The following is a 16,376-nucleotide window of genomic DNA, read 5'->3' as shown; positions in this document are numbered from 1 at the left end:
CGGCCACATACTAGCCGGAAAATTACAGATATGGGTTCGCTTACATTTCTCAAATCAATAATCCCAATAATAAGAAAAAATAAGAAGAGAAGAACAAAACCCATCATCATAATCAAGACTCGGAAGGGTACCCACCGCTCCAAAAAAAAGAATGATTTTTCACATTCTCCTTCGAATTCTGTACACGAAATCATCAGTTTCAGTCTTCCCCTATCCAATATCCATCCGCTAATACATTATTACCGTATCACAACATTGCTAATGCTGAACCTTGGATGATCTCTTCTTAGCTTCGCTGTAAAGGACCACCCCCATTATGGTAACCGCAAACCCCGTCATCCCCATCACCGTGACGGGATTCCTGAAGATGAGAACGGAGACCACTACTGCGACAGCGGCCTTGGCATTGCCCAGCACCTGCAGGGTGAGGGCGCTGGTGTGCTTGGTCACCAAGAAGTTAGTCAGGTTGACAAGGTAGGCGATGGTCATGTTGCCCAACAAGAGGAGGAGGAGGAAGGGCTCCCGCAGGGCCTTCTCGACGGTGAGCAGGGCGACGTTTCCCTCGACGAGGAGGGTCACGGGGAGGAGGAGAAGAGCAGCCATAGGGGCCATGTACATGAGGAGGTTCATGGAGTTGAGGCGCTCGGCCTCGGAGGTGAGGAGGATGCCCTGAACGACGGATTTGAGGGCGCGGCCGCCGGTTGAGCCGAGGCAGACAACGAACCCGAAGAGGTGGAAGAGGGGCTCGCTGTTGCTGGCGAGGACGATGCCGAGGACGACGGGGAGGAGGGCGAGATAGACGGGCGCGGTCTCGCGCTTGCAGGTGATGAGGAAAGCGAAGACGGCGGTGAAGAAAGGGGTGGTGGCGCCGACGGCCTGGTTGAAGGAGACGGGGAGGTAGCGGAGGGAGGTGTTGCCGCATACGACGCTGAAGCAGAAGATGGCGGAGAGGGCGAGGATCTTGAGCAACTGGGCGCGGGAGAGGATGGGTTGGAGGGGGACGAGGTCGAGGCCGTGGATGGCGAGGAGGCTGTAGAGCGCGCAGGCGCACATGTGGAGCATGGTGAGGAAGATGGGGTAACGGTAGCCGTAGAAGCTTAGGAGGTACTTGTTGAGGAGGAGGACGCCGATGTTGGAGAGGTACCAGGAGGCGACGGTGAGGGCCGTCACCACGTTCTGCGACGGGCCGGGGAAGCCGTACTTAACATCGCCGGTGGGCGTCGGTGGAATGTCGATCACCGCCTGGCTTTCCAGCTTCGGGTTGCTCCCCCTCCTCGTCTTCCATGTCTGCTGCGCGTGCCCCTCTGCCATCAACCCTCACCGGAACTCAGAGAGAGAGCAGTGGTTAGAGTAGATCTGGAAAAATGAGTAACAGTCTGAGAGAGAGGTGCTCAGAGTGGATCTGGAAAGATGGGTTGGAAAGAGAGAGAAATGAGATCTTATCGAACGGCTGAGGATTAGACGTGGAGGGAACAGCAAAGAACAGCCCTTTGATGAAAGCAGGTCACTAGATTCTTGGTCATTTAGCCAAAGAATCCTGTCGAAGTAAGAGTATGTACTTCCAAACATGCCAATGAAAGTTTTATTTTTCAGATTATTATCATGTTGTAAATTGTTAAGTGTAATTTATGCCCTGTTTGGATTTGGTGGGATTGTTTGGGAAAACCAAAACACCAAAGGCTGAAGCCTCAAGTAGCTCGCGTGCACCTCCAACATGCTTTTGACCATGATCGGGTTTGTTTTTTCATTTTTACACATTTCCATAATGTTGGTTTACTCACCTGGTCACATCAACAACCATCCTGCAGTAAATAAAAAAGGGAGCATTGTTATGATAAAAAACTCAAGGGCAAAAAGCTTAATGATAAAAAATTTTGCTCAATTGACGGTCACATGTTTCTCACCATTTAAGGATGTCAAAGTGTTTGGTATATATTGCTGGTAGGTGAGAATATAAGTAAATAACTTATAAAACGTGAGAAAATAATCGTACTAATTTGACATATTTTTTTAAAAACCTTACAATTTTTATTATTCTTTCTATGTTCAAAATCCTATACACCCTGCCTTTCTACAACTTTTTTACCCTTCACAATTATAAATTGATGGGTTATTGCCATAAAATTGCATCGCTCATCGATTAATGCAAAATCCCACTTAATTCTCAAATCGCACATTTTCATTTGCAAACCTCATGAACTAGAATAAATATATTTGTTATAAATTCGGTGAAACTTAAACCATTAAAATCGTAAATATCCTACTTAGTCACATATACTTCACAAGTTTGCATAAATATATTTACGCACCTTCGGTTAGACTGAAACCACTATAATCGCAAGTATCCTACTTATTTACATATACATCATAAGTTTGCATAAACATATTTGTGCACGTCTTGTTGAACTAAAACCACTAAAATTGCAAATATCATATTTAGTCTCATATAGTTCGCATAAATATATTTGTATACCTCCTGAAACCACTAAAGTCACAAATATCCTACTTATTTGTATGTACTTCAAGAATTCGCATAAACATATGTGTGAACCTCCAATTAAACTAAAATCATAAATATCTTAATTAGTCGTATATACTTCACGAATTCACATAAACATATGTGTGAACCTACACCTCAACTTAAATTGAATGTCGCAACATTACAAATAGCGTAATTAAATATTTATGAATTTATGATATATATATATATATATATATATGACTTTTCTTATTTTTTGCAGAGTTCGTGAATCATATATAAACTCATTGTCTATACCTCAGAGCTATTTTCGCATAAATTAGGGTTTTTTGTGATCTCCCACCTGTTTTCCTTCATCATTTTGTTTCGGCAACTATTTATAGGCGGCACTTCATCATGGTTGAACCATCGACGACGTGTTTTTTCAATAAGCACATCTTTAATGGCATCTTTAACAGCTGAATCAACTAGTATTCCCCGACCAGTGGTCCCCAACTTGCTTACCTTCGATTCTTTGTTTGTTTTATACGTTGTGTAACTTGTATTATTATAAGCATATCATTAGAACATTGTTTAATTAGGGAACTTACTCATCCTCCCAAATAGTTTATTTGTTTTTTGCAATATTTTTTCAATATTTTTTATCTTGTTATTGTAGAAAATTTTGAAGGATATTGTGAAGATTGTGTCAAAGGGGTCCACACCCATATCATCTTCTAGTGTTGGAGCATAACAACAAAAGTCAACGAAAAATTATGAATTGGATCACCCTAATCATTTGTAAACATGACTTACTGTTTACAAGTGAATAGATAGGGTGCCACATCTCAAGCCAAAAATGTCATTGTCTAGGAGCTTGTCATGTATGGTGAGAATCCATGAATTGAAGCTCTCGACTATATTAAATGTTAAGTACATGTATCTTTTCGCTGAAAAATAATTGTTATTCCAATATTTTGATTCCACATCAGTGGCAAGATAATTGTATGCATCTTTGTTTTGTACGTCAAATTTTTGAAAAAAAATAAATGCATTATTTTCTCCTTACTACCCGAGTTACACTCTACCAAAGTGCATTGAGTGGTGAACCAAATTTTTTCGAAAAGTTCTTTATCCAATGCTTCATATAAAATTTAACATGACATGTACGCCATGTGTGGAAGACAACATATTTTAAACCGTTATGCTTATCTGAAATAATTGTCAATACTTTACACTCTCTAAACTCATCAAAGTATATCAATTTGTGCTTGAGATGCTCTAAAAACTATGTCAATGACTCATTGAAATTCTTATCAACAACTGCAAATGCTACTAGAAATATTTTACCACAATAATCAATATTACAAGTTGACAACAATATACCTGCATATATTCCTTTTAAGAATGTGTCATCTACTATAAGTAGAGGGCATCCTTTCAAAAACCTATCGATGCTTTAATGGAAGGATACAAACAGGTACTGAAATCGATCTTTTTGATCGATCTGAGTGTACCCTAGTGATCCTCGGTTAGACTTCATCAGATGATATAAATAAGCAAAAATCATCTTGAAAGACTCTTCAAACAAACCATATAGTGTCTCCTTAGTCTATTCCCGTCTACGTCATGCTTGTTTGTAAGTAACATTCACATCTTCCTCACGACTGATGCCATTCATGATTTTTCTTGTAATTATCTTCGGGTTACCATGTATATGTTTGTGAATAATACATGAAATTCACTTGGAAGGTACTTTATCTATTATAAGGTTTCTTGGTAGTTTATTACATGTATGCTCACTTTGATACATCTTCACTCAAAAAGATCTTACTTTGCGTACATTTGTGCAATCGATCTTTCGGGGGCAATTAATTGTTATTTGTGAGTTATTTCCCGTGCATACGATAGTGACTTTGTTATTGCATCTCTTTAAGAATTTTGCTTTATAGTTAATTTTGATTGCATGATCTTTCAAAAAACTTGTAGCAATACTGGCGATCATTAAACCTTTTATCGAAAGTGATTTCTTGATTGTTTGAGTTTGTTGTTAGCCACTGAAATTGTTCATAATTAATAAGATTTTTATTATGCAATTGGTCATACAAATGAGATGTTTTTACTTTAATGATTTTCAATTACTCTTCATTGTATGAGAATCCATTAAACAAGAATATATTCAACAACATCTCATTAGTATAAAAACATAAACGAGTTATAATCCTCAATAAATGTTCATATAATTATAGAGCATACTAAGGGCTCGACTTCTCAAATGTCATTGGTGCATCATTTTCACCTACCATATCACCACTCTCTTCATCCTCTCCTATCAACATGGTATATTCATCATTGATATCATTTGATTCTTCATTGTCAACATGATCGTTGTTACTGTTAATTAAATATTCAATTGCATAAATTAGATCAAAATTCATCGTATCAATCACTTTATTTGATTTCATACATGAAACATTCACGTATTTCCAACATTCAAGATTAACCATTAATATATCATATTCGTGATCATACCTACATCTCAATCATAAATTACATCAAAATTATAACTTGTATCTAACTTTGTCGTATGTTCGAGAAAGCTGCATGTCATTCAAATTACTATGATGAAGATCACTGACACTGGTTTGCCCACGTGGTTCTACATCATTTGTAGTGATCATTTGATCATGTAAAATATCAATAACATTCATTGTTTGGGACAGTTATGAAAGTGCACTAGGATCGAGGCAACGAGCACTAAAGGGGGGTGAATACTGCTTTTAAAACTTTCTGCGAAATATTGAAGGATTTTGCAAATCTCAAAGCAAACACACAAAGAACACAAGATTTTATCCTGGTTCGGTCAAACCCGACCTACATCCAGTCCCCAAGCAAAACCCGCTTGAGATTTTCCACTATCAACCTTGTAAACTACAAGATCACACAGACCATAACCGGTCCCACTTTCAGTAGCAATCCCACTGAAAGCAAACAACTCCTTTACACCAAGGAGTCCTTCTTTTTACAGAAAAGAAATAACAACTTACAATACAACCTATGAGCCTTCCTTTTGAATGCAAATGAGATGCAATTGGCTTTTGAGGTTGTTGAAACACTCTACTCACGAATTCACTATCTCTCAAAGTGATTTGAGTGAAAAACTGAAGTGAAAATATCACGTAAGTGAGAAAATCAATACTTGACTGAATAAGAGTGAAAAGCAAGATTCAAATCGATTGAATTGTTGTTGTTTTTTTTTTTAGTGTAAAATGCACTCATATTTATAGTTAAAAGATTCCATACGTTGAGAGTATGAAAGGGTGTCAAAACGGTCCATTTCGAACGATCAAAATGTTTGAAAAACGAAAAGACACGCCTTTTTGAAGTTTCAGGAAAACGGCAAAATTAGTCGACTGAAACATCAGTTAGTCGACTAATAGTTAGTTATTAGTAGACTGACAGTTATCGTCGGTCGACTGATCTGTTAATCGAGCCGTTTGAAAATCTGAACTTTTGAAACTTAGTCGACTGGAGAAAAGTTAGTCGACTGATAATATCATCAGTAGACTGAAAAACCTTTTAGTCGACTGCTGCTAAAAACTTCTGAAAAACAAACATTCTGTTCGGTCGACTGATAAAAAGCATTAGTCGACTGCTGCTAAATTTTTCAGAATACACATGTTCTGTTCAGTCGACTGAAAAATCATTAGCCGACTGCTGCTAATTTTCCAGAAAACATACATTCTGTCCAGTCGACTGATAAAACCTTCGGTCGACTAATTTGACAAAAATGACTTTTTAGAAAATATGGCGCGAAAGGATTAGTCGACTGATAAGTCTATTGGTCGACTAATAAACATGAAAATTTAAGAAAAGAGTTTTCTAAAAAGATTTTCAAAAGAGTTTCTTTTAGAAAAGTTTTTCTAAAGACTTTTAAGGTGAAATGCAACCTAAATATGTACTCTAAGTAAGGCTCTTACAAGAATCTAAGACTTTTAATGAATTAAACATTTGCACACTAGTCTTCAAGGATTCTTCACCGAATTCTTCAATTTCTTCATAGCCTTAGCTGAAATGCAGTTGATTCTACTTGCTCATCATCAAAACCTTGTACTTGAAGTATCATGTATGGCTTCATTGTCGTAACAATCTCCCCCTTTTTGATGATGACAAACTTAATCAAAGATGAAGCATTTAGATGCATAGATGGAGATTTTACTCCCCCTATCAATATGCTACAAAACATTAAAAGTTAGCACATTTAAAGCACATATATCACATATTGATTGGTTTGCATTTTCATTCATCATTTCTTCATGTATTTAGAAATACATTCATTCAAAGCTTTCTTTTTCTCTTAATTTTGCATTTCTCATGCAAGATCTCCTGTAATGTAATTGCTATCATCTTTTTCTCAAGATCTCCTGCAATTTCAATGTAATGCTATCTTTATCTTTTTCTCTTCCTTTGTCAGAATCAAAAAGAGTAAGGGCAAAAATAGCATAAGCAAAATAGACTTTTAACTCGTATCTCTATTTTAAAACACGGCAAGAGAGTTCCGGCGTGTTTTGAAGATGCGCCAGTCACTGCAAGAGGATTCCGGCGTTTCAATATCACGGCCAGAAGATTCCGGCGTCTCCCTGTTACGGTAAGAAAATCCCGGCGATGATGGAGTCGAACGGTACTCCGAGGGTTTTTCGGAAGAGAGAGAGAGAGGCAAAAGAGAAAGAGGGGTTTTTGGTTTAAAGGGTTTCGTTTTTTTTTTTTTAAACGAAAATGTACGAAGTGAAACGATGCCTCTTTTAAAAAAAAAAATGGGTTTTAAAACAAATCCAAGGGGTGTCGGGTCCCTTCACTTAAATTTTTTTAAAAAATTTAGTCGACTAAAACTTTATCGGTCGACTTAAAAAAAAGTGTGACTTATTTTAAAAAATATCATCAGTCGACTAGAACTATATCGGTCGACTAATATGATGCGATACATTCCAAAATATAAAAACACCAGTCGACTAGAATTTTATCGGTCGACTAATATAGTGCGATTTTGAGATTTTGTTAAAAAAAAAACAGCATTTTTATAAATCCAAAAACGAGCAAATACCTAGTTCTCTCCTAATGCTCATAAAATCTTCATTTTTAAGAGGTTTAGTGAAGATATCGGCATGTTGTTCTTTAGTGGAAATAAAATTTAACGAAATATCTCCTTTTAACACATGATCTCTTAAAAAATAATGTTTAACTTCAATATGCTTAGTTCTTGAGTGCTGAATAGGATTTTTCGAAAGATTTATAGCACTAGTGTTATCACAATAAATAGTTGTTGTGGAGTAGTTTAAACCAAAATCTTTTAATGTCTGTTTCATCCAAAGTACTTGTGAACATGCTAAACTAGCCGCTATATATTCAGCTTCAGTTGTTGAGAGTGATACTGAATTTTGCTTTTTACTAAACCAAGAGACTAAGGAATTTCCCAAGAAATGACAAGTTCCACTAGTACTCTTGCGATCAGATTTACTTCCTGCAAAATCTGCATCACTATATGAAACTAAATCAAAGGAAGATGATTTTGGGTAAAACAAACCGAAATATGAAGTATCTTTCAAATAATGAAGAATTTGTTTTACTGCAGTTAAATGAGATTCCTTTGGATTAGCTTGAAATCTTGCACACATACAAACACTAAACATAATATCAGGTCGACTAGCAGTTAAGTATAATAGAGATCCGATCATACCTCTGTAGAGCTTAGTATCTACACTTTTACCATTTTCATCTTTATCAAGAGAAGTAGTTGTACTCATAGGATTCCTTCTTGATTTCGATGAGTCTATCCCAAATCTCTTGAGAAGTTCTTTTGTATACTTACCCTGATTGATGAAGATTCCTTCTTCAGTTTGCTTTATTTGAAGTCCAAGGAAGTAGTTTAATTCGCCCATCAAGCTCATTTCAAACTCTTCCTGCATAGCCTTAGCAAATTCTTTACAAAGAGAATCATTAGTAGAACCAAATATTATGTCATCAACATAAATTTGCACAATAAGAATATCTGAATTAAAATGTTTAATAAATAAAGTGGAGTCTACCCGACCAATGGAAAAACCAGATTGTTCTAGAAAATTTTGTAGTCTTTCATACCACGCTCTTGGTGCTTGTTTGAGTCCATACAGAGCTCTTTTCAATTTGTAGACCTTTTCTGGATATTTCTCATTTTCAAAGCCTGGAGGTTGCTCTATATAAACTTCTTCATTGATGTGTCCATTTAAAAATGCACTCTTAACATCAATTTGATATAACTTGAAGTTCATGTAACTAGCAAAAGCAAGCATCATACGAATTGACTCTAATCGAGCCACTGGTGCATAGGTTTCATCAAAATTTATGCCTTCTTCTTGATTATAGCCTTGTGTCACTAGCCTTGCTTTGTTACGAATGACTTCATCATTTTCATCCAGCTTATTTCGGAAGACCCATCTTGTTCCAATTACTGGATGATCCTTTGGTCTATCAACTAGATCCCAAATATCATTCCTAGTAAATTGGTTAAGTTCTTCAGACATGGCTAAAAGCCAAAATTCTTCATCACATGCCTCATTGATATTCTTTGGTTCTAATTTAGATATGAAAGCAACATTTGCAATATATTTTTCTAACTGCCTTCTAGTTTGGACACCACTCTTTATTTCACCAATAACTTGTTCATGTGGATGATTAAGAACTTCTTTCCAAACCGGTTGAAGAGGAATATTTTCTTGAGAAGTACTCTCTATCAAGGGTTCTTCTTGAAGTATTGCTTCTTCTTCTTCGCTTAGAGGAATAACCTGCTCACAATTCTCATCAAATGCAACATGTAGAGATTCTTCAATACAAGATGTTCTTTTATTGAAAATACGATATGCTTTACTTCTAGAAGAATATCCAAGAAATATTGATTCATCTGATTTTGAATCAAACTTATCAAGATTATCTTTGGTATTTAACAAGAAACATTTACTACCAAAAATTTTGAAATATGAGATCTTTGGTATACGATCATAATACAATTCAAAACATGTTTTATGTAAAATTGGTCGAATAAGAACACGATTTAAGACATAACATGTTGTATTAATTGCTTCAGCCCAAAAATATTTTGGTAAATTTTTATCTTGAAGCATGGTTCTAGCACATTCTTGCAAAGTTCTATTTTTTTTTCAACAACTCCATTTTGTGGAGCCGCTCTAGGAAAAGCAAAGTTGTGAGAGATACCATGTAAATCACAAAACTTTAGAAAAGATTCATTTTCAAATTCACCACCATGATCACTACGAATTTTAATAATAGATGTAGATTTTTCATTTGTAATTTTTCTACAAAGTTTAGAAAATTCTGAAAAAGCATCATTTTTGCTTTTTAGAAAAATCACCCATGTAAACCGAGAATAATCATCTACTATAACAAAAGCATACTTGCTACCATTTTGAATTCTAGATGGTCCAAATAGATCTAAATGTAAAAGTTCAAGAGGACGTTTTGTTGAAACTATATCTTTAGTTTTAAAAGAACTCTTGATTTGTTTACCCCTTTGACAAACATCACATAAGTGATCCTTTTTATATGGTATTCTAGGTAGGCCTCTTACAAGATCATTCTTGGATAATTTTGAAATAATTTTAAAATTAACATGTCCAAGTCTCTTGTGCCATAACCATTGAATTTCATTTGAAACAATAAGACATTTTTCATTAAAAGAGGGTAATTTATCTAGATATAGTTCATACACATTGTTTCTTCTTTTACCTTTAAAAATGATCTTTTTAGATTGAAAATCAGAAATTAAGCATAAATCATTTTCAAAAGAAACATGAAAACCTTTATCACATAATTGACTAATAGATATTAAATTATGCATTAAACCATCTACTAAAAGAACATTTTCTATCAAGGGAAATTTTGGATTACCAATATTACCAATACCTATCACTTTTCCCTTGTTATTGTCACCAAATGTGACGGTTCCTCCATCCTTATTTTGGAGGGTGGAAAATAACTCCGGCCTTCCAGTCATATGTTTGGAACAACCGTTGTCCAATATCCATTTGCTCCTTATGTTGTGTACCTACAACAAAATCAGAAAACAGAGCATTTGACCCCTTTCTATTTTCGGGTCCATGAGAGTTAGTCTTAGGAACCCATATCCATTTGGATTTTGGTTTCCTTTGATAATAAGTATTCTTTCTATAAAAGGATTTAGAATAAACATTTCTAGATGCATTTCTATTAGAACTAGAAAATTTAGTTTTATGAACAAAAGGTTGAGAATAATGTCTTTGATTTTTCACCACATAGTTTGGTCTATTTTGAGTATCAAAGAAGCTATATCCCAATCCGGTTTTATTAACCGAGCATCTTTGAGAACCAAGAAGTTTTTCTAGATTCTCTTGACCATTTGTAAATTTGGTCACTATAGAAAGAAGATCATTTGACTTTTCTTTAAGACTAGATATATTTCTTTTTGTAAGAGATTGGTTCTAACTCCAATTTCTTTTATCTCAAGTGCTTGGCAAGAATTTTCCTTCTTGAGATCTTCTATTTCTTGAAGTAACACTTTATTTTGAGAGTCAAGAGTTAAATTTTCAGTTTTTAACTCTTTATTTTTACTACTAAGACTCTTAAATTTAACATATAAATCATTAAATGCTTCAAATAACTCATCATAGTCAAATTGACTTACCGAATCTTCTTGTGCTACAAAACACATGTTGGCGACTTCGTCATTTGATTCTTCATCGGAAGAGGAGTCACTATCATCCCAACATGCTTGAAATGCCTTTTTCTTCTTGAATTGGTCCTTGGGCTTGAATTTGAGAAGAGGACAATCTTTCTTGATATGTCCTGCTTTTTTGCAGTTAAAGCACTTTACTTCATTGGGAATGAAAGAATCTGCTTTCTTTGCCTTTCTTTGAAATCTTCCCTTTTTGATGAATCTTCTGAATTGCCTTGTGATGAGGGCAATATCTTCATCTTCATCTTCTTCAGAATCTTCTGAGTCAGAAGTAGCCTTAAAAGCAAGAGACTTCTTTTTAGGCTCTTCTTCTTGTCTGTCTTGAAGTTGGACCTCATATGCCATTAGGTTACCAACTAAGTCTTCAAGAGTGAGAGTATTGAGATCATTTGCTTCTTCAATAGCAGTGGTTTTTCTCTCCCATTCAGGAGTTAAACACCTTAGAATCTTTCTGACTAAATCCACTTGTGAATATTCTTTTCCAAGGGATTTCAAAGTGTTAGTTATATCGGTCATTCTAGTTACCATGTCCGATATAGATTCATTTTGCTTCATTTTGAACAATTCAAATTTATGAACTAAAGAAGCAATTTTAGATTCCTTTACCTTTGACGTACCTTCGTGTGTTAAGAGAAAAGTATGCCAGATTTTATTAGCTGTAGAGCATTGAGAGATGCGATTGAACTCTACCTTGTCAACGCCACAATATAAGGCATTCATTGCCTTGGCATTAAGTGAAGCAGTCTTCTTTTCTTCATCGGTCCATCGGCTGAAATCAGTTGATGGAGTTTGGTACTTTTCTGAAACAACTCTCCAGATATCGAGATCCATGGATTGCAGGAATATTGTCATTCTTAGTTTCCAGTATCCATAGTTTGTTTCATCAAAGAGAGGAGGACGAACATAGGAGCTTCCTTCTTTGTGCTGAGATGTTGTAGTTGTCATGCTAGATGATGGTCAAATCAAAGTAATAGCAAACCTGTGCTCTGATACCAAATAAAAGTGCACTAGGATCGAAGCAACGAGCACTAGAGGGGGGGTGAATAGTGCTTTTAAAACTTTCTGCGGAATATTGAAGGATTTTGCAAATCTCAAAGCAAACACACAAAGAACACAAGATTTTATCCTGGTTCGGTCAAACCCGACCTACATCCAGTCCCCAAGCAAAACCCGCTTGAGATTTTCCACTATCAACCTTGTAAACTACAAGATCACACAGACCATAACCGGTCCCACTTTCAGTAACAATCCCACTGAAAGCAAACAACTCCTTTACACCAAGGAGTCCTTCTTTTTACAGAAAAAAAATAACAACTTACAATACAACCTATGAGCCTTCCTTTTGAATGCAAATGAGATGCAATTGGCTTTTGAGGTTGTTGAAACACTCTACTCACGAATTCACTATCTTCCAAAGTGATTTGAGTGAAAAACTGAAGTGAAAATATCACGTGAGTGAGAAAATCAATACTTGACTGAATAAGAGTGAAAAGCAAGATTCAAATCGATTGAATTGTTGTTGTTTTTTTTTAGTGTAAAATGCACTCATATTTATAGTTAAAAGATTCCATACGTTGAGAGTATGAAAGGGTGTCAAAACGGTCCATTTCGAACGATCAAAATGTTTGAAAAACGAAAAGACACGCCTTTTTGAAGTTTCAGGAAAACGGCAAAATTAGTCGACTGAAACATCAGTTAGTCGACTAATAGTTAGTTATTAGTAGACTGACAGTTATCGTCGGTCGACTGATCTGTTAATCGAGCCGTTTGAAAATCTGAACTTTTGAAACTTAGTCGACTGGAGAAAAGTTAGTCGACTGATAATATCATCAGTAGACTGAAAAACCTTTTAGTCGACTGTTGCTAAAAACTTCTGAAAAACAAACATTCTGTTCGGTCGACTGATAAAAAGCATTAGTCGACTGCTGCTAAATTTTTCAGAATACACATGTTCTGTTCAGTCGACTGAAAAATCATTAGTCGACTGATAAAACCTTCGGTCGACTAATTTGACAAAAATGACTTTTTAGAAAATATGGCGCGAAAGGATTAGTCGACTGATAAGTCTATTGGTCGACTAATAAACATGAAAATTTAAGAAAAGAGTTTTCTAAAAAGATTTTCAAAAGAGTTTCTTTTAGAAAAGTTTTTCTAAAGACTTTTAAGGTGAAATGCAACCTAAATATGCACTCTAAGTAAGGCTCTTACAAGAATCTAAGACTTTTAATGAATTAAACATTTGCACACTAGTCTTCAAGGATTCTTCACCGAATTCTTCAATTTCTTCATAGCCTTAGCTGAAATGCAGTTGATTCTACTTGCTCATCATCAAAACCTTGTACTTGAAGTATCATGTATGGCTTCATTGTCGTAACAAGTTGGATGATCGGCAAAGGACTTAGCTCAATACATGGTGACTGAGATAAATGCACATTCTCTACTTCTGCTTTATCTTTATGAGTAACTACGTAAACGTCACTACAAAATAACATTGATTTCACACCATCATTGTTTAACACAACCATTCATATATGTTGGGTATCTAGGTTCAGACAAAAACCGTATTGGAGGATCATTGACTCTTCCACATATCTGATTTTACGAGACATCAAAGACATAAATTTTACATAACTATTTTTTTTTAATACAGTTATAGATCACCAAGTAAGTTAATCAGTGTTATAGTAATATGTTCTAACCATTTCAGAGTCCATCATTAATTGTCTACACCAGTCACACAGTATATCATTCATCTAATGAAAATAACATGTGAGAAAAAATCATCCATATACACTTCATACATTCAATTAACATAACTACAAACAACTACTCTGGAAATCATCTACCAACAATAAATTTTTAACTCCTATTCAATGATTGTGCACAGTAAACTCAAGCCCCAAACATCGATTATTAACTAAAGGAAAAGAAAACAAACATAAATCATCTATAACAAAAACAAATATATATATATATTTATGAAAAGAACCTAAACATAGTAAACCCTAAACGGTAAATTCAAAGGCTAGGAAAGTTAATGACAACCCAGAAAAATATACAAAATATCCATAGCAATAACCAAACAAAAATATACATGAGGTTATTAAATTATTATATCTACAAAAAGAAAAGAAAAAATTTCAGAGTGAAAAACAAACAATATATATAGCAATTACCAATAAAAAATATACATGAGGTTATTAAATTATTATATCTATAAAAAAAGAAGAAAAAAAATCAGAGTGAAAAACAAATAATATATATATATATATATATATATATATATATATATATTATTTGTATAAAACTCACATTTTGAACCTTAAGATGGAGAAGTCGATGACAAGGATAATGTTGCAACCTCCTCATAATGCAGTGCTAAATTACACAGGAATCATTGTAAGTGGAAAACAATATAGAGGGTTCTACATGAAAGATCTTTGCAGACACAAACAAAATGAAGAAACCCTAAGTACAAAAATGATTTTATATATGATTTGCAAAGTCCGTAAATAGTAAGAAAACTCTCATATATGTAATAAAATTGCAATTATTTATTACATATATTTACAATATTGCGACATTCAGTTTAAGTGGAGGTTCACAAAAATATTTATGTGAATTCATGAAGTATATGTGAATATGTAGGATATTTATGATTTTAGTGATTTCATTGTAACCGGATGTGAGAAAATATATTTATGTGAATTCATGAAGTATATAAGAATACATGGGATAATTGCGATTTTAGTGGTTTTAGTTTCAGCGAATGTTCGCAAATAAATTTATGTGAGTTCATGAGGTCTCTATAAGAAAACATGCAATTCTCGATTTAAGTGAGACTTTGCACTAGCCGACGAGCGGTACAATTTTATCACAATATCCCATCAATTGACAATCATGAAGGGTAAAAAAGTCCTAACAAGGTTAGGAATGTATGATTTTGAACATCGAGAGAATAGCAAAAATTGTTAGTTTTTTAAGAAAATGTATCAAACTAGTCATTAAGTATGATCATTCTTCTGTATAAACTTTATGAAATCTAAATACTACAAGGAATAACGTTATCCTTTGCGTAAGCCCAAGCTTGGTGACTCTCTAGAAGCAAGGGTAAGCCCATGGAGTTTTACGCAACTTGGACAACGACCGTATGTACGGAAGGCAGAGCCAGCACGGCTAGGTCTCTAATCTTGTAGGCGTCAGATTTTATTTTTGTGACCCGATTATTAGTTATATGAGTGGGTTTGGGTCAACCATGCCTTACCCAACCTGCTGACCGCCCTAGCACCATTCATACTGAAAATAAATCAATGTACTCTCACACATAAATCACCAGTTTTTCTCTCTCTCCGCACCCGGCTGAGACGATTATTGCTTGGACCTCAAATTGCTAGACTGGGCAGGGTAGACTGGGCTGTTGATGGGTCGAGCTTGACCAAGGCTGATGCATTGACCAACCGGGTCAGGCCTAAGTCTGCATGCTGGCACAACCCGACCTGAGATTTTGTTGGATCAGGTTTAATCTGGGTTCAGGTTGGGCTTTCTTCCAAAAAACAAGGCCTAACCCGATCCGTTCAAGTGGAGCCACGGGCCACCAGCGAATCTCATAGCCCGTTGTCCAGCCGTCAACATGCTTCAGTCCCTTCATTTCGGTTTACTTATTTCCCTTAAGTTGGTTTTACTCGCACGATCACAACAGCAAACCACAGAGAAATCTATGTTTATAGTGAAAAACTGAAAGATAAAAGCTTATCTTTAATGTGAAAAAAATTGCTCAATGATGGTCACATGACATGATTCCCACCATATCACGGATTTTTTGTTGAAAATGCATGAAGTGCCGTCACTCATCAAACGGGATTAAGTGCTCTCTCTCTCTCTCTCTCTCTCTCTCTCTCTCTCTCTCTCTCTCTCTCTCTCTCTCTCGGCATCAGGCTGAGAGGATTGTCGCTTGGGCCTCAAATAGCTTACATGCACCACCAACATGCTTTGACCATGGTCAGTCCCTTCTCTTTTGGTTTTTCTCATTTCGTTTTACTCGCAGAACACAGCAGCAAACCACAAAGACACCAACGTTACGGTAAAAAAACTGAAGGGTAAAACGCTTAACCTTAATGAGAAAAAATTGCTCAATTGATGATCACATGACATGTTTCC

The 16,376-nt window shown here is 35.5% G+C and overlaps 1 pseudogene; it reads right to left on the bottom strand.

The window, feature by feature from the left end:
• Window positions 1–258: 258 nt before the first annotated feature.
• On the bottom strand, window positions 259–1,345 carry LOC149840200 (putative sugar phosphate/phosphate translocator At1g12500 pseudogene; annotated as a pseudogene).
• Between the last annotated feature and the right edge of the window lie 15,031 nt (window positions 1,346–16,376).

This window comes from Nuphar pumila, chromosome 4, assembly GCF_984573655.1.
Source record: "Nuphar pumila chromosome 4, dmNupPumi1.hap1.1, whole genome shotgun sequence".
In the NCBI taxonomy this organism is placed as follows: Eukaryota; Viridiplantae; Streptophyta; class Magnoliopsida; order Nymphaeales; family Nymphaeaceae; genus Nuphar; species Nuphar pumila.
Note: the sequence above shows the minus strand (reverse complement) of the source record. Positions and strands in the feature narration are given on the sequence as shown.